We start from the raw sequence: 22,375 nt of genomic DNA on the forward strand, positions 1-22,375 counted from the left end.
CCAACTATACCTCTTCCCATCCTGTCCCCTATAAGGATTCCATTCCGTTCTCTCAATTCCTCCGTCTCCGTTGCATCTGCACCTAGGTTGAGGACTTCCACGCCAGATCATCAGAGATGCCCTCCTTCCTCAAACAGCATGGCTTTCCCTCTACCATCATCAACTTGGCTCTCACCTGCATATCCTCCATTACCTGTGCATCTACCCTGGCCCCCTCCACCCCCACGTACATCAAGGACAGGATTCCTCCTGTCATCACGTACCATCCCACCAGCCTCTGCATCAAACACATCCTCCTCTGCCATTTCTTCTACTTACTACATGATCCCACCACTAGTCACATATTCCCCTCTCCTCCCCTCTCCTTCCGCAGGGAGCACACCCTCCATGACTCCCTTGTCTATTCCTCCTGCCCCATCCATCGTCCCCTTGGGACCTACCCTTGTGACCTAAAGAGATGTTCCACTTGCACCTGTGTCTCCTTCCTCAGCAGGAGTCAGCACCATTTGGGGCCCCAAACAGTCCTTCCAAGTGAAGCAATGTTTAACATGAAATTGCAGGGGTCATCTATTGCATTTGGTGCTCCTGATGTGGTCTCTTCTACATTGGAGAGCTGGATGCCGACAGGGAGATCTCTTTGTACTGCTAGACTGAGACCACCCATAAATTGGAGGAACAACACTTCATCTACCGACTGGGCACCCTCCAACTTCTCTGGCTTTCGTTGAACCCCCCGTCCCTTTCTTCCCTCATCAAATCTCCATTCCCTGTCTCCTCTTACACAGACATGATCAATTCTACCTAATCCCTTATCATTTCCAATTCACACCTTTTGTTGGTCTGGATTACTCCCACATTGTTTGAATTCTGAAACTTTCTGATAATTCTATTTCTGTCTTTTCTGATGTTTCCTTTTAGTAGGGCTCAGGCCTGGAATCTTTGTTTCCTATAGATGCTGAAAAGACCAGCTGAGTTCCTCCAGCATTTCGGTGTGTTTACTACAGTCACAGCGTCTGCAGCCTTTTGTGTTTCACACACTCTCTTTTCTGTCCTCCTATTGGAGAGAAGGGTGAAGAACGTGAAAGTGTACATCAGCAAGCTTAAAGACAATTTCTTCCCCACAGGCATCAGGCTCCTGAATGATATTCACAGCAGTTCGCTCATGTTGCCCTTGCTTGGCACTATTTGATCTTTTATTGCATTGAAGCAGCCTACTCTATAATTATGCTCCAGTGCTTCTACTTTAAACAGCTGCATGAATGTTAGAGTTGACCTGTTAGACAACTCGCTTAAGAAGCTTTCTCACTGCACATGACAATAAATTTAAACTTGACCAAAACTGTTCATAAAAAAAATTATCTCATGCATCATTCTATTGTATGGACAAGTTTTCTGTCATAGGTTCAAGAAGATAAATTTACATCGCTCATCAATTGTTAGTTTTTTTAAAAATTAATTTTATTTATAAATTTAAAATCACAAAATAATTCCCATATTTTACAGTGAAACAAATCCATTTCAAATACATCTGGTATATATAAGAAAAAGAAAAGAATGAAAGAGAAAGACCCCCCCCCCCCCCACACACATAAACCTTCCACCCTCCCCCCTCTAACCCTCTACAAAGCAAAACAGAATGGGACAAGAGATCATTAACTGGAGCACTCCTCAATATGTCTTCTTCTAATACACAGAGACCTTTAGGAGAAAGGGAATGGCTGAGATTCATTTAAATATTCATACCCACAGTTTGTAAATATGGGTTAGTTTTTGGTTATTTACTGCAAAACATACCTTAATCACTTTTTCCTCTTGATATTCTTGATAATACCAATCTCCTCAATTAAATCCCATGGCTTTGAGCCCTGTCCTCATTCACAAGTCCAAAAAGAGATACACCAGTGCTTTGTTGAGGGAATATTGCCCAATATGGTTCCTCCCCTTCTCATGAGGTGCTGAGTTATCACTCTTAATTATGTCTGCAGATTCAAGGAGGTACTAAAGATTGCAAAAAACTGAGATTTTAATCTGAAATTAATTTGTTTTATGTACCAAAACATTGAAGGATAAAGGTTTACATTTAATTTGAAGAAACTTCATCAACCTGAAATCTGACTCTCTCATCAGATGCTGCTGCCTGACAATGGATCTCCAATATTTTCTGCACTTAGCACATTTATCCAGATTCCTGAAGGTTTTGATCACTTCCAATACATCCTGACTTCACAGTGCTTAATGTCGATCCTTCAGTAAATATTAATTTTGCATGACGTGGGCTGTTGTATTTTTTCCTACAAGGATAAAAGGCAATACAAATGAACTATTTTTTTCACATTTTAAGATTGATTCCCAAAACTCATCTATGAATATATCATACAGAAATATCTAATAACATTGCTTATGTCAGCAGATATTGGCAAAACACAAAATTTGTGCAAAAGAATATAAGAAAATATACTCCTTACATTCACGATGCAACATGAACATTCCTGTGAACAGAAAGACTGCAATCTGTCCGGGTTAGCAGCAGAACATGGCTCATTGTCACAACTCAGGGCTGTGGGCTCAGCCCAGTCCTGGTCACACGACAGACCCACAACTGCATCACCAGATCTAACTCCAGCAGAGTTGTCAAGTTTGCTGATGACACAGCAGCAACAACAATGAATCGCATGACAGCGAAGAGATAGAAGATCTAGTGAAAATGTGCGAAAATAACAACCTGAGTCTCAGGGTGGACAAGACAAAGGAGATGATTGTGGATTTCAGGAGAACCAGGGATGACCACCCTTCACTACACATTAATAGCTCGGTAGTATAGAGATTGAAGAACACCAAGTTCATCAGAGTGCAATTAAAAACTGACGTATCATGGACATACAACATCATTCACTTGTCAGGAGGATGCAATAATGACTACACTTCCTTGGAAGGCTGAATTGGGCAAGGCTATCGGCCACCATTCTGTCAACTTTCTACAGGAGCTCTATCAAGAGCATCTGGCTGGCTGCTTCATAGTGTGGCAGAACATCGGATCAGAGGTTAATCCATAGGACCATGAAAGCGGCAGAGAGGATCATTGGGATCTCCCTTCCATTTCCCCCTGCCCCCACCCACATTTATATGATTTAGTAGGATTGTGAAGGGAGCACACAAAATGATTGAGGACCTCTTCCAGCCGACATGCAGCATCTTCCATCTATCCTCATTGGGAAAAAGATACAGAAGATACAAGAGAGCTAGAACCATAAGGCTGAGGAACAGCTTCTTCCCATGGGGAGTGAAAATGCTGAATGGCTGCTAAAAATTTCTCCACTATTAATTAATAATATTTATTGTAATATATATATTTGCTGGTTAAGAAGCTACAAACTCTGGGCCTCTGCAACTTGACTTCCTCAGCAGAAAACCACAGTAAGTATGAATTGAAAACAATGTCTCCTCCTGACTGACAATTAACACAGGCGCACCTCAAAGATGCGTGCTTAGCCTACTGCTCTACTCATTATACACCCATGACAATGTGGCCAAGCACAAGTCCAATGCTATCTACAAATTTGCTGACACCATAGTTGTCGGCAGAATCACAAACAGCAATGAGGAAGCGTACAGGAGGGAGATAGATCAATTCGTTGAGTGGTGTCATGCCAACAACCTTGAGCTCAACATCAGCAAAAACAAAGAAGATGATTGTGGGCTTCAGAAGGAAGTCAATGGAAAATAACTCAGTCCTCGTCAAGGAGTCAGTGGTGGAGAGGGTCAAGAACTTCAAATTCCTGGGTGTCAACATATCCCTGAGGATCTGTCCTGGAGTCTCCATGTTCATGCAATGACAAAGAAGGCTTGCCAGTGGCTATATTTTGTGAGATGTTTGATGAGATTCGGCATATCACCGAAGACTCTCAAAAAACATCAACAGGTGTACCATGGAGCCAGCATTCTGGCTGGTTGCATCACAGTCTGATATGGAAATGCCATCACTCAGCACAAGAAAAAACTCCAGAAAGTGGTGATATCACAGGCACCAGACTTCACTCCATCAAGAACATCTACATGAGGCGGCATCTTTTAAAAAAGCAGCCTCTATCCTCAAAGACCCCACCACCTAGGCCATGCCCTCTTCACTCTGCTACCATTAGGAAAATGATACAGGAGCCTAAAGACAAGCACTCGATGACACAAGGACAACTTCTTCCCCACTGCCATCAGATTTCAGAATAATCAATGAACCAAGGGCACTTCGTTACTTCTCATGCACTATTGTATTTTATTATTTATTGTTGTCAGGTGGTGCCTATGAATGTTTGCACTGTAATGTTGCAGCAGAGCATCGAATTTCATGACTTGTTCGTGACAATAGATTCTGATTCTGATATGTGCACATGTATCATTTGTTTGTATGTGTGTTATGTCTGTATGTTTGTTTCATCTATTCTGCACCATGAACTGGTACTGGTACAATCGGATGACAAATAAACTTGAACTTGAACTTGACTTGAATTGGCCATGGGACAAATATTTTTTTCCTGTATTTGCTCATTTTTTTCAAGTTATGTTGCAATCAAAGAAGAAACAAGTAATTAGGGTGTTAACAAGAGCTAGTCCAATGTCTTTTTAAAAATCATACACCGTGACAGAGGTGCACCAAAGAAGAGGTACAAGGACTGCATAAAGAAATCTCTTGGTGCCTGCCACATTGACCACCGCCAGTGGGCTGATATCGCCTCAAACCGTGCATCTTGGCGCCTCACAGTTTGGCGGGCAGCAACCTCCTTTGAAGAAGACCGCAGAGCCCACCTCACTGACAAAAGACAAAGGAGGAAAAACCAAACACCTAACCCCAACCAACCAATTTTTCCCTGCAACCGCTGCAACTGTGTCTGCCTGTCCTGCATCGGACTTGTCAGCCACAAACGAGCCTGCAGCTGACGTGGACATTACCCCTCCATAAATCTTCGTCCGCGAAGCTAAGCCAAAGAAGACATCAGCTATTAAATAAATTCAGCCCTGAAAAGATTTACCTTCAGTTTAATTTTCCCAAACCTTTGGACTAAAGGTAAATCTTTTCAGGGGTGAATGTACTTCAGCAAGAGAAAAAGAACGGTTGACTTTATGAAGAGTTCAGACCCGAAATGTCAACCATCCATTTCCTTTTTTTTAAATATTTCATTTTGAGAATTTTTAATCAAAATGAAGAATAATTTTAAAAGTTGAACATCTTCTTCTTCTTTGGCTTGGCTTCGCGGACGAAGATTTATGGAGGGGGTAAAAGTCCACGTCAGCTGCAGGCTCGATTGTGGCTGACAAGTCCGATGTGGGACAGGCAGACACGGTTGCAGCGGTTGCAGGGGAAAATTTGTTGGTTGGGGTTGGGTGTTGGGTTTTTCCTCCTTTGTCTTTTGTCAGTGAGGTGGGCTCTGCGGTCTTCTTCAAAGGAGGTTGCTGCCCGCCGAACTGTGAGGCGCCAAGATGCACGGTTTGAGGCGATATCAGCCCACTGGCAGTGGTCAATGTGGCAGGCACCAAGAGATTTCTTTAGGCAGTCCTTGTACCTCTTCTTTGGTGCACCTCTGTCACGGTGGCCAGTGGAGAGCTCGCCATATAACACGATCTTGGGAAGGCGATGGTCCTCCATTCTGGAGACGTGATCCACCCAGCGCAGCTGGATCTTCAGCAGCGTGGACTCGATGCTGTCGGCCTCTGCCATCTCGAGTACTTCGATGTTAGGGATGAAGTCGCTCCAATGAATTTTGAGGATGGAGCGGAGACAACGCTGGAGGAAGCGTTCTAGGAGCCGTAGGTGATGCCGGTAGAGGACCCATGATTCGGAGCTGAACAGGAGTGTGGGTATGACAACGGTTCTGTATACGCTAATCTTTGTGAGGTTTTTCAGTTGGTTGTTTTTCCAGACACTTTTGTGTAGTCTTCCAAAGGCGCTATTTGCCTTGGAGAGTCTGTTGTCTATCTCGTTGTCAATCCTTGCATCTGATGAAATGGTGCAGCCGAGATAAGTAAACTGGTTGACCGTTTTGAGTTTTGTGTGCCCGATGGAGATATGGGGGGGCTGGTAGTCATGGTGGGGAGCTGGCTGATGGAGGACCTCCGTTTTCTTCAGGCTGACTTCCAGGCCAAACATTTTGGCAGTTTCCGCAAAACAGGACGTCAAGCGCTGAAGAGCTGGCTCTGAATGGGCAACTAAAGCGGCATCGTCTGCAAAGAGTAGTTCACGGACATGTTTCTCTTGTGTCTTGGTGTGAGCTTGCAGGCACCTCAGATTGAAGAGACTGCCATCCGTGCGGTACCGGATGTAAACAGCGTCTTCATTGTTGAGGTCTTTCATGGCTTGGTTCAGCATCATGCTGAAGAAGATTGAAAAGAGGGTTGGTGCGAGAACACAGCCTTGCTTCACCCCATTGTTAATGGAGAAGGGTTCAGAGAGCTCATTGCTGTATCTGACCCGACCTTGTTGGTTTTCGTGCAGTTGGATAATCATATTGAGCAACTTTGGGGGGCATCCGATGCGCTCTAGTATTTGCCAAAGCCCTTTCCTGCTCACGGTGTCGAAGGCTTTGGTGAGCTCAACAAAGGTGATGTAGAGTCCTTTGTTTTGTTCTCTGAACTTTTCTTGGAGCTGTCTGAGGGCAAAGACCATGCCAATAGTTCCTCTGTTTGCGCGAAAGCCGCTCTGTGATTCTGGGAGAATATTCTCGGCGACACTAGGTATTATTCTATTTAGGAGAATCCTAGTGAAGATTTTGCCTGCAATGGAGAGCAGTGTGATTCCCCTGTAGTTTGAGCAGTCTGATTTCTCACCTTTGTTTTTGTACAGGGTGATGATGATGGTATCACGAAGGTCCTGAGGCAGTTTTCCTTGGTCCCAACAAAGCTTGAAAAACTCATGCAGTTTGACATGCAGAGTTTTGCCGCCAGCCTTCCAGACCTCTGGGGGATTCCATCCATACCTGCTGCTTTGCCACTTTTAAGTTGTTCAATTGCCTTATATGTCTCATCCTGGGTGAGGACCTCATCCAGTTCTAGCCTTAGGGGCTGTTGAGGGAGCTGGAGCAGGGCGGAATCTTGGACTGAGCGGTTGGCACTGAAAAGAGATTGGAAGTGTCCTGACCATCGGTTGAGGATGGAGATCTTGTCGCTGAGGAGGACTTTGCCGTCTGAGCTGCACAGCGGGCTTTGGACTTGGGGTGAGGGGCCGTACACAGCCTTTAGAGCCTCGTAGAAACCCATAAAGTCGCCAATGTCCGCGCTGAGTTGGGTTCGCGTGGCGAGGCTAGTCCACCACTCATTTTGGATCTCCCGGAGTTTGCGCTGAAGATGGCTGCATGCACGACAGAAGGCTTGTTTCTTCTCTGGACAGGACGGCTTTGTAAGGTGAGCCTGGTGGGCAGCTCGCTTCTTTGCCAGCAGCTCCTGGATTTCCTGGCTGTTATCGTCGAACCAGTCCTTGTTTTTCCTGGAGGAGAAGCCCAGTACCTCTTCAGTGGATTGCAGTATGGTAGTCTTCAGCTGATCACAGAGGGTTTCAGTGGACGAGTCCGTGAGACGGATTGCATCGTCGAGCTTTGCTTTGAGGTTTGCCTGGAGGTTTCTTCTCACTTCGTCTGACTGCAGGTTTCCAACATTGAACCTCTTTCTAGGGGCTCTACTGTTCCTGGGGTTTGGCTTGAAGTGAAGGTTGAGCTTGCAGCGAACCAGCCGGTGGTCAGTGTGACATTCCGCGCTGGGCATGACCCTGGTGTGGCGTACATCTCGTTTGTCTCTTTCTCTCACCAGGACGTAGTCCAGGAGGTACCAGTGTTTGGATCGGGGATGCATCCAGGTAGTCTTCAGGCTGTCCCTCTGCTGAAAAAGGGTGTTTGTAATGACAAGCCGCTGTTCTGCACAGAGCTCCAACAGGAGGCGCCCATTGTCGTTGCACTTGCCGACACCATGCTTGCCCAGGATTCCTGGCCAGGTTTCTGAGTCTTTGCCGACGCGAGCGTTGAAGTCGCCAAGGATGACAATCTTGTCGGCTGTAGGGGTGCGTTGAATGAGGTTGCGCAGGTCAGTGTAGAACTTCTCCTTTTCTGCTGGTTCTGCCTGGAGGGTTGGAGCATAGACACTGATGAGGGTGATGCGACGCTTGTTTTGAAGGGGGATTCGCATGGACATGATCCGGTCCGAGTGGCCTGTTGGGAGGTTTTCGAGTTTGGAGGCAATGGAGTTCTTGACCATGAAGCCTACACCAGAGAGGCGTCGTTCATCCAAAGGCTTGCCAGACCAGTAGAGTGTGTAGCCTGCGCCGCGTTCTTGGAGGCTGCCTACATCTGCCAGGCGGACTTCACTGAGAGCGGCTATGTCGCTGTCAAGTCTGAGGAGTTCATGTGCAATGAGGGCAGACCGACGTTCAGGTCGGTGGCTGTCAGCCTTGTCTAGCATGGTTCTGATGTTCCAGCATGCTAGCTTGAGTTTGTGAGCATCTTTTGAGGGGGAGGACGTGGAGGGGGAGGACGTGGAGGGGGAGGACGTGGACCTGTCCTCGGGCCTGCGCAAAGGAGCTTTTAGGTGGAGTGCAGTGTGCGCAGTACTGGCCCCACCCTTTACACCCATGGTTTGTGTGCCGTGGCCAAGCAAGCTGGGACGTGGCAGCGAGGTCCTTGGGTCGTAGGTTTTATATCGGAGTGGCCTTCTCATATACAGTTTTCTTACCCGGGCTGGAGGGGCCTGCCTCCCCTCCTAGGTCGGCCCATACTGCCCGGACTGGGGCCGCCGCCTCCAACTCTCTGCCCGGACCGGGGTCTCCGTCTGCCTCACTCGACCAAGGCCGGGGCCTCCCCTTGCTCCTGCCCGGATTGGGGCCGCCGCCGCCTACCCTCTGCCCGGACCGGGGCCGGGGCTGCCGCTGCTTTCCCTGTGCCCGGACCGGGGCCGCCGCCTCCAACTCTCTGCCCGGACCAGGGCCTCCGACTGCCTCACTCGACCGAGGCTGGGTCGCTGCCTCCCCTTTGCTCCTGCCCGGGTCGGGGCCGCCGCTGCTCTCCCTGTGCCCGGACCGGGGCCGCCGCCTCCAACTTTCTGCCCGGACTGGGGCCTCCGCCTGCCTCACTCAACCGAGACCGGGGCCACCGCCTCCCCCTTGCTCCTGCCTGGACCGGACCGGTTGGCTTCCTTTGCTAGATTTCTTGTATAAGATTTATCATAAGTAATTTCCTGCTCTGCAGTTATCTGGGGCATAGAGCTCCCATCTTTTTAATCCTCAAGGTCAGAATATCCTGTTGTTTTGATCAGAAATCAAAAATTCCTCAATACACTCGACCCTTCTCTGGGACCAAGTGTCCAGGATTTTATTCTCAATCGTTAATGGAATTAACATATTTTGAGCCAGGGATGTTTTCCACCCCCCACTCCATCCCCAATAATTTTATTCTATATTGTATGCTTTAATAGGGGGTCTTCTTTAGGGTGTAATAATTTAGAATTCCATTTATATATAAGGTTTTCTACTATCTTTCCACCAACCTTATACAACTCCGATTTTACAACCATTGATTTTCTCCCTCTGATGCTATTTGACCTCTGATTTCCTCCAGCAAATTGTTTGACTCCAGTGTCTGCAGTCACTCGTGTCTTTGGAAGTGAAGCCTTCTTTGTCTACAAAAGGACATTTTTTTAAAATCAGAGTAGTCAACTAGAATTCACTGTCAATGAGTTGTTCAAAGGGCTGGCTCCTCCCCTGGCTCCAGCCTCACCTACCCCAATATAAACCCTGGTATTCCTGCCTTACCTCAGATTCTCCTGAAGACTATTGTGTCTACTGGCCATTGATTGTAAGCTATTAAAAGCATGTTTGTACTCCTCACTTGTCTCTGAGTGTGTTCAGTCACGTTACAATCAGCAGGCTAAATAATAAATTATTTTTGTGGCCGGTGATTATTGGATTTACATTGTTTTTTAGTTCTAATATTAGAGAGAACATGAAACCAATCCCTTCAAAATTGACTTCACTCTTCTCCAATGACGAATAAGCAAACAATATGACATAACTATGTGAACGAAAATCATTTAAGTCAAAAACATCATTAAACTGATTGACCTCACACGCAGTCAGACTTGGAGTAATCCAACAATCCATTCAGAGTTTTACTTTGGTGAGGTATGTTTTGGATTATTTCCATGATGTCCCATTAAAGTTATTGGCAAAGAAACAAAGGCATTCTGAGGTAAAATTGCAGAGACATCCATCTTCTAGATCTCCTTTGATGAGTTAATAGTTTTCAAAAGAGTAGCAGATTGGATAATATTTTCTACTCTTCTGCAATACAATGATTTTGCAGGCTTCTCTTTATTGGCAAATAATTATTTTGAGACATTGCTGAGTTTGGACACAAAAGGCACGATTTTGATATAATACCTCTGGAAAAAGATTTTGATCTTTGGAAGGGTTGATTCATTTCCAGCACTCGAACAATATTGTTACTGGACCACTGGTGTCCATTGCAACAGAGCATTTCCAAGAATTTTACTGCAGAAAAGGATCCTGCCAATATCAAAATAATGGCGGAGGTGGCAGCAATTTTAACTGGGATTAAAGTGGATGCGGAAGATACGGATAATGATTTGGCAGTGCCCCAAATCTCATCAACCAGTCTGAAATGGAAACATCCTTGTCTACTAAAGGAGGGAAGTCTGAAAATTGCAGAGACATTTGTCTTTCAGATCTCCTTCGATGAGTTAATAGCTTGAAAGGAGTGTCACACTGACACTGATAACTGAGCAGCTGCCTCGCAACTCCAGTGATCAGGGTTCAATCCTGACCTCAGGTAAATGGGAAAGGAAATGGCAGATGGAACATTATGCAAATAAATGTGATGTCATCAAGATAAAGAAGCAACAGAAATGCAGAGATTTTTTTTTCATTGTGGTAAATCAAAAGGGGTTGGTATTTTGAAGTCCTGGGTGATCTGGAGTAACCAAAAGGTTCACGTAGTGGTGTCCACAACACTATCACAGGGACACCAACCCAGGTTCAGTGAGGAGATGGCACATCCTCCCAATATCTGATGGGTGCTCCGGTTTCCTCCCATATTCCATGGAAGTACAGGGTTCATTAGTTTAAACACAATGCTCAAGAAACTCAGCAGGTCAAACAGTATACTTTCTATCACAAATATAAAGGTACACAACAGACGTTTCAGGCTTCAGCCCTTCATTAAGATCCGGAACAATGTCAGTATGCATCCGAATAAGAAGACTTTCATGTCTTACTCCTAAGGTTTGTTAGTTAATTGGTCTCATGAGTGCATTTCGGCCACATGGCTGGAAGGGCCTGTTACTGTGCTGCATCTCTCAATTTAAAATAAATTAAAATTAATGTTCAGCTTCAGCAATCAATCAGAAGGACAAGTGATATGTTGACCTTTATTTCAAGATGATTTGAATAGAAGAGTAGAATTGTTTTGCTTCAATTACAGAGAGCAACACTGAGACCACATCAGAAATATTCTACACTGGTCTATTGTGAGAGGGGAAGTGCAGTTAAGGATCATCAAACCATTCTTGGCATGTTGGATTTGTCATGTGAGGGGAGGTTACATGGAAAAGACCTGAGTCTCTGGAATTTAGTTGAATGAGAGGTGATTGCATATGGGCTTGCCAGGTTAAATGCTGGTTGGGTGCCAAGAACCAAATGTCACGGTCTCAAGATAAGGAAATTAGAAATCAAAAGAGAGGTGAATTGAAATTTATTTACCCAAATTCTTTGGAATTTTCTACCAAGAAAAGTCCTGGAGGCTCAGTTGCAGAATACATTCAAGCAGAGGTCAATCGATTTTTAGAGATTAAGAGAATCATGCAATGTTGAGTCTGCACGAAAACTAGGTTCAAGGTAAAAGTTCAGTCACGATTTTACGAATGGTACAACAGGATTTAAGGGTTGAATGGCCTACATCTTTTAGGCTTTTTCTGCTGAAACGAATAGAGTTTAAAAGTGAAGAGGTTAATCAAAGTCTTTCCAAGAATGGGTTGGGCTTGAGCTGCAGTGCTACTGCATTTGTGGGCCGCATTTTTCAGGTGGAACATTGGCAAAGCAGTTAATACTTCTGTATCGTTGCTCGAGGGACCCAGTTCAATCCTGACCTCGGGTGCTATCTGTGTGGAGTTTGCACATTCTCCCTCTGGGTTTCTACTGGGAGCACTGGTTTCCTCACACATTCCAAAGGTGGTGTGTGATTTAATTGTCTACTGCCGGTTACTCTCAGTGCATGTGAGTGACAAGCCAGAAAAAAATAATCTGCAAAGGTGCAGGTAAATAAAGAGAGGGGAATGGGTATGACACAGTAGTAGATTGGGAGCTGATGTGATCATTATATTCGAAATAGCCTCCTTTGTGGAGCAAAAAATAAGTATCAGATATCAGAGTAGAATGACTGGAATTGATGTGAAGGAAGCCAAGGAGGAACCATATTAAGAGGCATAGATAAGGCAAATAGTCATAGTCCTTTGCCATGGAAGTGTAGTGTGATAGTACAGATTCTATCACCAATGTGTATATGTGCATATGTACAGATGGTAATGTAGGATGACTGTGATTGGCTGAAAGTGTAGCCATACCTACTGGCAGGTCTTAAAGGATTGCTCCTTGCCAGACCAGGTCATTCTGGACTGGTCGACCTACTTGTGATATGCTCCAGTCTTTTAGTTAATAAAAGCCTTGGTTTGGATCAACAAGTCTTTGGTTCTTTCGACGTACACTACAGGTAGTCTAAAACTAGATTTCAGGTGAGAGGTGAAAGGGAGCTGAAGAACAACTTCTCCACACAGAGGGTGGTGGTCGTATGGAACAAGCTGCTGGAGGAAGTGGTAGATGTGGGAACCTTGTTTAAAAAAGATTTTGACAGGTACATGGGCAGGAAAGGTTTAGAGGGATGTGGGCTGAGTGAAAGCAAATGAGCCACTTTGTCAGCTTGTTTCCATGTTGTAGAACTCAATGATATTATGGGGGAACCTCAGTTCTTTAGAGAAACTGGGATTGCTCCCATTGGATCTGAGAGGCTTTCAACGAGATTTGTTCAGCAGAGCTGTTGAAACATCTAGCTTAGCCACCTCAGGGAGTGATGGAGGAAGAAAAGCAGTTCAAAGAAAGCCAGCATTGCAACACGTGTTACAAAGGTTTATGTACCAAGACTTCCAAGCAATCCAGAGACAAGAAAATGGAATATTGGAGAGTAAAGTGAGTTAAAGTGAGAATAGAACTGTAGACCATTTAATCTTGGTGCAAGACACTCAGGTAAATGGCGTGAAAGATTAAGAGTTTTGGATATACACCAAAAGGCAATTTGCGTTGGAAGACGAGTTGGCACAGAGCATGACTGAAGGTACTCAAGAATACTTTTGTTTCACTTGGTGAAGGGTCTTGCATCAGCAATGTCTGTTGAACCTTCTGTCACTTACAGCATAGAACAATAGAATGAAATCTGACTAATCAGTGAGATCCAGTCACATAAACATTTAATGCTGTGGTGACACTGACCCGAGTGGTCAAGGCAGCTCCTGCACTTCATCTTGACTACAGGCAAAGATTCAATGAAAACCATGGAAGTCGTTCACATTCTCATAATCTGGGCAACAAGTCAGGGTGGTACACTGAAAGAGTATAGCTGTTTGTTCTACGCCTTTTCACTGCCAGTGACTGGGTTTGAATATGGCATTATCTGTAAGGAGTTTGTACATTCTGCCCATATCCATGTAAGTTTTTTCCAGGTGCTCCAGTTTCTTCCCACGTTCAAAAGACATATGGGGTTGGTCACTTGGGTGTATTGGGGCAGTGCAGGCTCATGGGGTCTGTTACCATGCTCTATCTCTAAATTAAAGCCACAAGTCAATTGTGGATTGGGCTTGATAATCGTCCTTCTTAAAGCTGGAGTTACCATCCTATTCTGAGACCATTTAATCTTGGTGCAAGACATATCAGTTTTGATGGCGATTGAAAAAATATTTTGATCAAAGAAATGGGACCAAGGGGATGATGATAACTCCGTTGAAGGAGTGGGTGTCTTGCTGGGATGCAATTCCACAAATGCTCAGTTGTAATCCCATATATTGAAGGGCTTGGAAGGATATGGAGTAAGTGCGGGGAAATGGGATGAACCCAGAAAGCTAGTTTGGATAGTATGCACAGGTTGGGCTGAAGGGTCTCAGCCCGTGCGAGGTCTTGCCGGTCACATCATTCGACGGCCATTTCCGTTGTTGGCCGAAGGCATGGGCCGCGGACCATTACACAGTCATCATTTGCTGCAAAACATCTGGCAAACAAAGGTTGTTGACCAACCTAAGCCGCTGTGCAACATTAGCCTTTAATATCAAAGATCTTTGACGAGGATTTACCTTAGGAGCCACTTCTCAGAGAAGGAGGCAGATGAAATTAACTTTTGCCTTCAAGGTGCTCTCAGAATCTTTATTTGTCTGATGAAGAGAGAATTTGAAGATCATGGCTCCAAGCATGGCAGAAAACTCATGGCCATCAAGTTAAGTCGCAGCACGGAAACAGGCTCTTTGTTTCACCGAGTTCACACTGTCAGCAATCACTGTAGAAATATGCATGGTCGTAAAGCTGAAGAGCAGAAGGGATCACGGAAGGGGGAGCAGTGAGAGAGGGTTTCACTAAACACCCATCAAAAAGAGGAGGAGAACCTCTTCAGGGTTGGTGTACTTCAAAAAAGCAAAGCAGCATTGCAATCTCTTTTGCTTATCTATCGGCACTATGCCACTGATTTGCAGGTCCTATGTTCTAAATAAGGGTGGATAGATCTCCAGGGCCTGACAAAATATTCCATTGGACCTTGAGAGAGGCTAGTGTACAAATTGTAGGGGCCCTTCAGATTTACTTCAGACATCCTTAGCCATGGGTCAGGTGCCAAAGATCAGGAGGATTGTTTAAAAAAGGCTCCAAGAATAATCCAGAAAATGGTTAGCCTGACCCCATTAGTTATTGGAAGGTTTTCTGTGAGATTGAATGTACAAGTATTTGGATAGACAGGAACTGATTAGGGATAGTCAATGTGGCGTAATCATGCATTACCCTTTTCAAGGTGATTACCAAGAAAGTTGATGAAGGAAAGGCTCTAGATTTTTTTCCAAATGGATTTCAGTAAGGGTTTTGATGAGGTCCAACATGTGAGGTTGGCCAAGAAAGTTCAGACACAGTATTCAAGATGAAGTAGTAAGATGGATTAGATATTGGCTTTGCAGGAGAAGCCAAAGAGTGGTAGTTAATGATTGCCATTCTGTCTGGAGGCCTATAACTAGTCATGTGCCTTAGATCGATGCTGAGTCCATTGTCGTTTGTCATTGATATCAATGATCTGGATGATAATCTGGTAAATTAGATCAGCAAATTGGTAGATGATACAAAGATTAGAGGTGTAGTGGACAGCGAGGAAAGTTTTCAAAGCTTGCAGTCAGTTATGGACCAGCTAAAAAAATGGGTTGCAAAATGCCAGATATAAATTAATGCGCTGTAGTTTGGCAGGACAATCCAAGGTAGGAGATACAGGATAAACAATTGGGCACTGAGGAGTGCAGTAGAACAGAGGAATCTAGGAAAGCAGATACATAATTCCCTGAAAGTGGTGTCACAAGAAGATAAGGTTATAAAGAAAGCTTTTGCCATCTTGGCACTTATAAATAAAAATATTGAGTACAGGAGTTTGATGTTATGGTGAAGTTGTACAAGATATTGGTGAGGCCAAATTTGGAGTATTGTTTGCAGATTTGATCACTTAACTACAGGAAAGATATCAATAAGATTGAAAGAGTACTGAGGAGATTTACAAAGACTTGAGGACTTGAGGAACTGTGTTACAGGGAAATATTTAACAGCTTAGGACTTTATTCCTGGAGTATAGAAGAATGAGGGGAGATTTGATCAAAATATATAAAATTATGAGGGGGATAAATAGAGAAAGTGTAAGCAGGCTTTTCCCTCTGATGCTATGTGAGACCAGAACTGGAGGACATGGGTTGAGGGTGAAAAGTGAAATGTTTGAGGGAGCATTGGGGGGAATTTCTTCACACAGAAAGTGGTGAAAGGGGTGAAAGGCCAAAGGCCATCTGGCAAAAACCTGCTGTGAGGTGCGGAAAGGGCATCCCTTGCATCAAGCTTGGTCTGGCCATTCATTTGCAACAGAACTTCCCCCAGCCGCCTTGGACCTCACCATGCCACTGGATCTGTGAGGGGATGTCGAGTGAGTCTAGACCTGTGCAACCCTTACTCACCTAAATCCATTTTTGCACATGTTCTTTTCTGAGGAGTGGAATGCCCTCATATCAAATCCCACAAATTGACTGAAAGGAACCATCACCATGAAACCTGAAGTGGGGAATGTGGGCTTCATTTTGACATTTAAGAAAAATTTGGATAGGTACATGGATGGGAGGGGTATGGAGGATTATAATAGTTTGGCACAGACTAGATGAGCTGAAGGGTCTGTTTCTGTGCAGTCATGTTTCATGGTTCTTGGAATCCCTGTCCCAAAACAGAAATGACTCTGCTCAAACTGCAATGCCACTGAGGAACTCAAAGTCTTTCATGCAGAGTACAAGTTGGCAACCTCAGAGCACGCGGGACTGGAATGGAAACAAGCCTATGATTCCCAAAGGACTGTCTAAAAAAGAAGTGTGGCATTGCTGAGGGATGCTAAGGTCTATTTGACAGCACCACCCAAACTTTGGAAGCCAACCACATCAGAAGGAAAAACTGGTGGTGTATGGATGCACAACACAACTCCAATTTACACCCAAAATTGGAGGTGAGGTCAGGTTTGACAGCACTACTGAGTCTGCCTATCCTATGCTAAAGTCAAAGTAGCATCACAAGAAGGGCACAATGGTTCAGGAAGGTGGCTCATCAATCCCTTTCAAAAGAAATTGCTGGCATTGCCGGCAAAGGCCAAATCTTGAGAATAAAGTAGTGATATATTCATGAAGATGTCATGCAAGAAGAACAGAAGTTCATTTGTATGTAGCAAGCTCATGTCAGAAGCCATGTGACTCTGACTTGTTAACCTGCTTTCTGGCATCACTGATGGAGGGTTAATATTGACCAGGGACCAGGGAATGGTGTTTCCTGGACTTTATAGTTTTAATATCATTGTTACATTCCCCTTCCAGTTTTAGCTTGAGGTCACATCTAAAACTTGGTATCACCATGTTGACAAACTGTGGCACCGTTCACATAGCAGTTAATGTGATCCTCCTAGAGCACCAGCTATCCGGGTTTGAATCTGGTGCTGTCTGAAAGGAATTTATATATTCTCCCCGTGACCTGTATGGGTTTTTCCCAAATGGTCCAATTTCCTCCCACCCTCCAAAGCGTACAGGGTTTGTAGGTTAATTTGTACTGGGTAGCACAGGTTTCATGGACTCAAAGGGCCTGCAACAGAGCTGTACAATTTAAAAATTAATTTAAAAAAAACCATTGACCTGTATACAACATCTTAGCATGAGATGTGAGCACACACTATCTAACTCTGTAGCTAGAAGACTGCTGATGGAACCATGTAATTCAGTGGGTGCTTTGGGAAAAGCAAAAGAAGCGAGCAAACGTGGCTATAGAAAATATCTCCTTTTAGCAATTCCTGTTTGAATATTACATTTATTTCTTTCTGTTTTCAAAGTAATTCCAAACTCTTGAATGGATTAAACTAAAACAGAGGAGACATGCGACTGTAAGAGATTATTCCAGGAATGTGTTAAGGTGTTCAGAACAAACCTGTCCCTGTCCAGGCATTCACCAATTTGCTAAATTACCTCTTATTACTTCCAGTTTTGGGGCCACCCATCATCTGAAGCATGAAAACAAAGGAAGCTTTTTTCTCTTTTGCTGGCCACTTCACTAATAAAATAGGATATACTCCAGGATAAGGCTTCGCAATGGCCTGGAGCATTTATGTCAAAAATACCACCCAAGACTGCAGCTCGAAAAAAATGTCAAGTTAATTTCCTTTACACAAAGGTTTACTGGGTGATGGCTGCCCCCCCTGGTCAGAGCAGTTAACTTTTTTAATGTTGTAGAGACTGGACTTGGAAATATAACATTACTTTGCCGTTTCTTGTGACTCTGAGTGGTAGCATGAACACCCCAAATATGCACTGCAGAATCACTGGTATTTATTTAGGATCCATTGGTGGAATCCAGCTTGCTTCGTGTTTTCTACCGAGAGTGCACTGCGAACAATTTAATTTGACACAGGATGCCAGGTTGGGGTCATGATTGGGTCAGGGCCTAAACCTGCGGTGGTCGAAGTGGCAAAGTACAGGACAAATTTAGTCAAGTTATTTCATGGCTCAAGGATGAACTTACTTCAAAGTATATTTGCCGAGTAGAAGTAAAATATAAATTCCTTGATAATGGAATACTGATATCTCAGAGTATTGAGATTAACATAGACCCTCCTCTATCACAATGGTAAAATCTATTTAATTTCTATGCAATTGTGAAGCCCATTTTAAAGCACTTCCACTTTGAGATGTTTATGTTAACCCCCACATACTGTAACTGAGCATATCTCCGTGTGGGCAGTGCACTTGTCAAAATCATGCAGTTCCTAATATTCAGAGACCTAAAACATGGCTCCTCAAGTCACCACAATAGTTGTGAAAGCAAAGTACAGTAGTGTTGGAGGGTCTGAGCAAGTCAGGCAACATCCTTGGGTAGAAATGGCCAGTCAACATTTCAGGTCAGGATATCAAAGGATGCTGTCTGACCTGAATGTCAATGCCAGCAAAACCAAGGAGATGATCATGGACTTCAGGAGGAAGTCAGGGGAACATGACCCAGTCCTCATTGGGGGCTCAGTAGTGGAGAGGGTCAAGAACATCAAATTCCTGGGTGTCAACATCTCTGAGGATCTGTCCTGGAGCCTCCATGTTGATGCAATCACAAAGAAGGCTCGCCAGCGGCTAGACTTTGTGAGATGCCTGAGGCAGTTCGGTAGGTCACCGAAGAATCTTGTAAACTTCTACAGGTACCATGGAGAGCATTCTGGCTGATTGCCTCACTGCCTGGTATGGAGGTGCCAACTCTCAGGACAAGAATAAATTCCAGAGGGTTGTTAACTTGCCTGTGACATTACAGGCACCAGACTTCACTTCTTCGAGGATATCTACGAGGCAGTGTCTTACAAAAGCATGATTACAAAACCTCTATCCTCAAAGACCTCCAGCACCCAGGCCATGCCCTATTCACTCTGCTACCATTGGGAAACAGATACAGGAGCCTAGAGATGAGCACTCAGAGGCACAAGGACAGCTTCATCCCCGCTGCCATCAGATTCCTGAATAATCAAAGAACCAAAGACACAGCCTTACTTTTTGTGCACCATTATTATTATTTTATTTTATTTTTTATGGTAATGTTATAAGATGGTTATAATGTGTATGTTTACATTTTGATGCTGCCGCAAAACACTGAATTTCATGACTTGTTCATGACAATAAATCCTGATTCTGATTCTGTTTCTGATCTGCTGAGTTCCTCTAGTATCTCTTCATCTGCTCTAGCATCTGTGGCTTTTGTGTTTCACAGCAGTTCTGGAATTTAAATATGGGTTTATTGAATAATCTGGAATTAATAAAATGAGAGAAATTTAGATCATCAATAACTCTGTAGTGGAGAGAGTAGAGAACACCCAGTTCCTTGGAGTCCACTTAACTAGTGACCTATTTATGGACACACAATATCTCCTCACTTGTCAGGAAGTTGCAACAGGAGACCACACTTTCTGAGAAGACTGAAGCAGGCAAGGCTACTGGCCACCATATGTCAACCTTCTACAGGAGGTCTTCAAGAGCATCCTGGCCGGCTATATCACAGTGGGTTATGATTGCTACAGAGATATGGATCAGAGATCAATCCACAGAGCCATAAGGGTGGCAGGGAGGATCACTGGACTCCCCCCCCCCCCCCTCCACCCATCTCCAGCAATGTAATCTACCAGAATCATTATCTGAAGAGGTTATGTCTTTCAGCTCTCCCATTGGAAAAGAGATACATGAGTATTAGAGCCAGCACCTGCTGCCTGAGGAACAATTTCTTTCCACAGACAGTGAAAATGCTGAACAAGCAAAGGAACTGCTCAGACTCACCATCCAAGACTCTCATATTTATTAAACAATATTTATTTATTTACTTATTTGAATACTTGGGTTCCATATGTATTGTTTGTCTGTATCCATATTATATCTAGTTGTGTGTCCACATGCTTTGCACTGAGGTCCGGAGAATGGTGTTTCATCAGATTGAACTTGTGCAGTGAGATGATAATAAGCTTGACAAAAAAAAAGTTCTCATGGGAAAGACGTCTGCCTGACTTACATGGAGTTGAGCAAAAAAGTCTGCAGAAGCTGTGATTGTAGTAAAAACACAAAAGTGCTAGAGAAACTCAGCAGGTCCCAAGGTGTCCATAGGAAGCAAAGATATATAACCAACATTCAGGCCTGAGCACTTCATAAAGGTACCTTTCTCCAGCAATTTTGTGTACTTGCCTTACTACATGTTCTGGGTCTTTTTACTATTTCCAACTGCAACAATGTGATGGAGAATTAATTTCCCTTTAGAAAGGCCTCATATTTTTTTTCAATAGCTATCATGAATGATCAATTAAGCTAGCATAATTATTATCCTCTGCAGACATTGATATGTGGCCCTGTTTCAAGAAGGCAGCCAACATCAGAAAGAAACCCCATCACCCTGGACACAACATCTTCTCGCTGCTACCTTGAGGCAGAAGGTACTGAAGCCTGAAGATCAGCACTTCTAGGTTTAGGAACAATTATTTTTCAACAGCCACCTGGCTCTTGAACCTCCCTTTACGACTCAAAACATAAATTACTCTGGCTTCACAGAGAAACATCTTTTTCTTATAATACTGTCATTGTGAATAGTTATTATCTATATTTCATCCTGTATGTATCATCTCTTTCAATACATCAATTTAGTGCATACAACTGGAGTTGTTTATATTTACAAAGTACCAGTTTGGCTGCAGCAATTAGGAATTTTGGTGGTATGTTACAATTAGTGATGCCCAATATGTACAAACATAAAGGAGACCACTTGAAGCATCGTACTTATGGCAGTTTGTAAAAGCTATCACCCAATTCCTCTCATTGCTCTATGGAACTGTTACCTCATAGCCCCACCAATATTTCATTTCTCAACAAAAATCCAAATACCTTTTGAAAGCCATTAACTTCCTTCTACCATCCTTTTGCAAAAAAAACTTCTGTTGAAAATAAATTCTCATCCCACCCTGGGTCTTTCCCATTTGCTCTTTAAAAATTACCCTTGGATAGTATTTACTTGCAGATATGTTGAAATGTGTTTTCTTCCAAATTTCAGGTTTACAATTGAAAGGCTTCACATTAGATATGAAAAGAAAAGTAGCTTATTTCAGGGATTCATTTGTGTGAATCAAACTATCCATTGATGAGGCAGCTTAATTTTGTGTCTGCAGAATTTCAAACCATAGACTTTAGAACTTTTTTGAGAAAAAGCACAGATCCTTTCACATGTGACATTTACCCAGACTAATAAATAATTAGCTACAAACAAAACGACAGAGAAAGAAGTGTCTGCGTGAGCTGAGATCAGAGATCGGAGAAGGGAGAAAATGTCTGGCAGAAATTGCCCAGGCCAAGTTATGCCAGTGTAGAGTGTTTTCAACAGAGCATTTAATGTATTCTGCTCTGTCCTCAGCCTATATTCATTACAGATGGCAAAAATGCACTCATATGATGATCAATATCTTAACTTTTCCACATGACAAAATCCAATGCATTATGTTGTTCAAATTACTGTCAAGAAAATCTAACAGTTTATATCTTATTGTAGCAGGAAATATTTATCCTGTTCATCAATCTTGATACCCACGTGCACAAAATATTTGGCTATGACGAGAATTTTCAAAGACCTTTGATTTGCGTGTTCAAGCTATTATAAACAGCCTTGAGTAAAATCACATTTGAACTCTGATTTTAAAGAATATTGCTGTGAACTACTTCTGAATGTTAAAGCATTTTCTGTCTTGGTAGCTGATTTCAAACACATTGATGTTCTTAGTCGTGGGTGCATTGGCATAGCTGAATCACAAGAGTTTTAATATGCCTCTGGCCTGTAGATCGGGGGAGTGCCAACTGTGTTAGAAAATGGCGACAAAGACAGAAATGCTTCACCTTGTGGAAGGAGTCCACAGCAATATAATTCTATAAAATCAAGAGTTCAAAAGTGATCTTACTCAGGGCTGTTAACAGATTGAACAAGCAAATTATTCTGAAAATTCTGATTTCATACAGCAATCTCTTTGTATGGAATGGCCAACTTTGT

The sequence above is a fragment of the Narcine bancroftii genome, chromosome 4, assembly GCF_036971445.1.
Source record: "Narcine bancroftii isolate sNarBan1 chromosome 4, sNarBan1.hap1, whole genome shotgun sequence".
NCBI classification, from domain to species: domain Eukaryota; kingdom Metazoa; phylum Chordata; class Chondrichthyes; order Torpediniformes; family Narcinidae; genus Narcine; species Narcine bancroftii.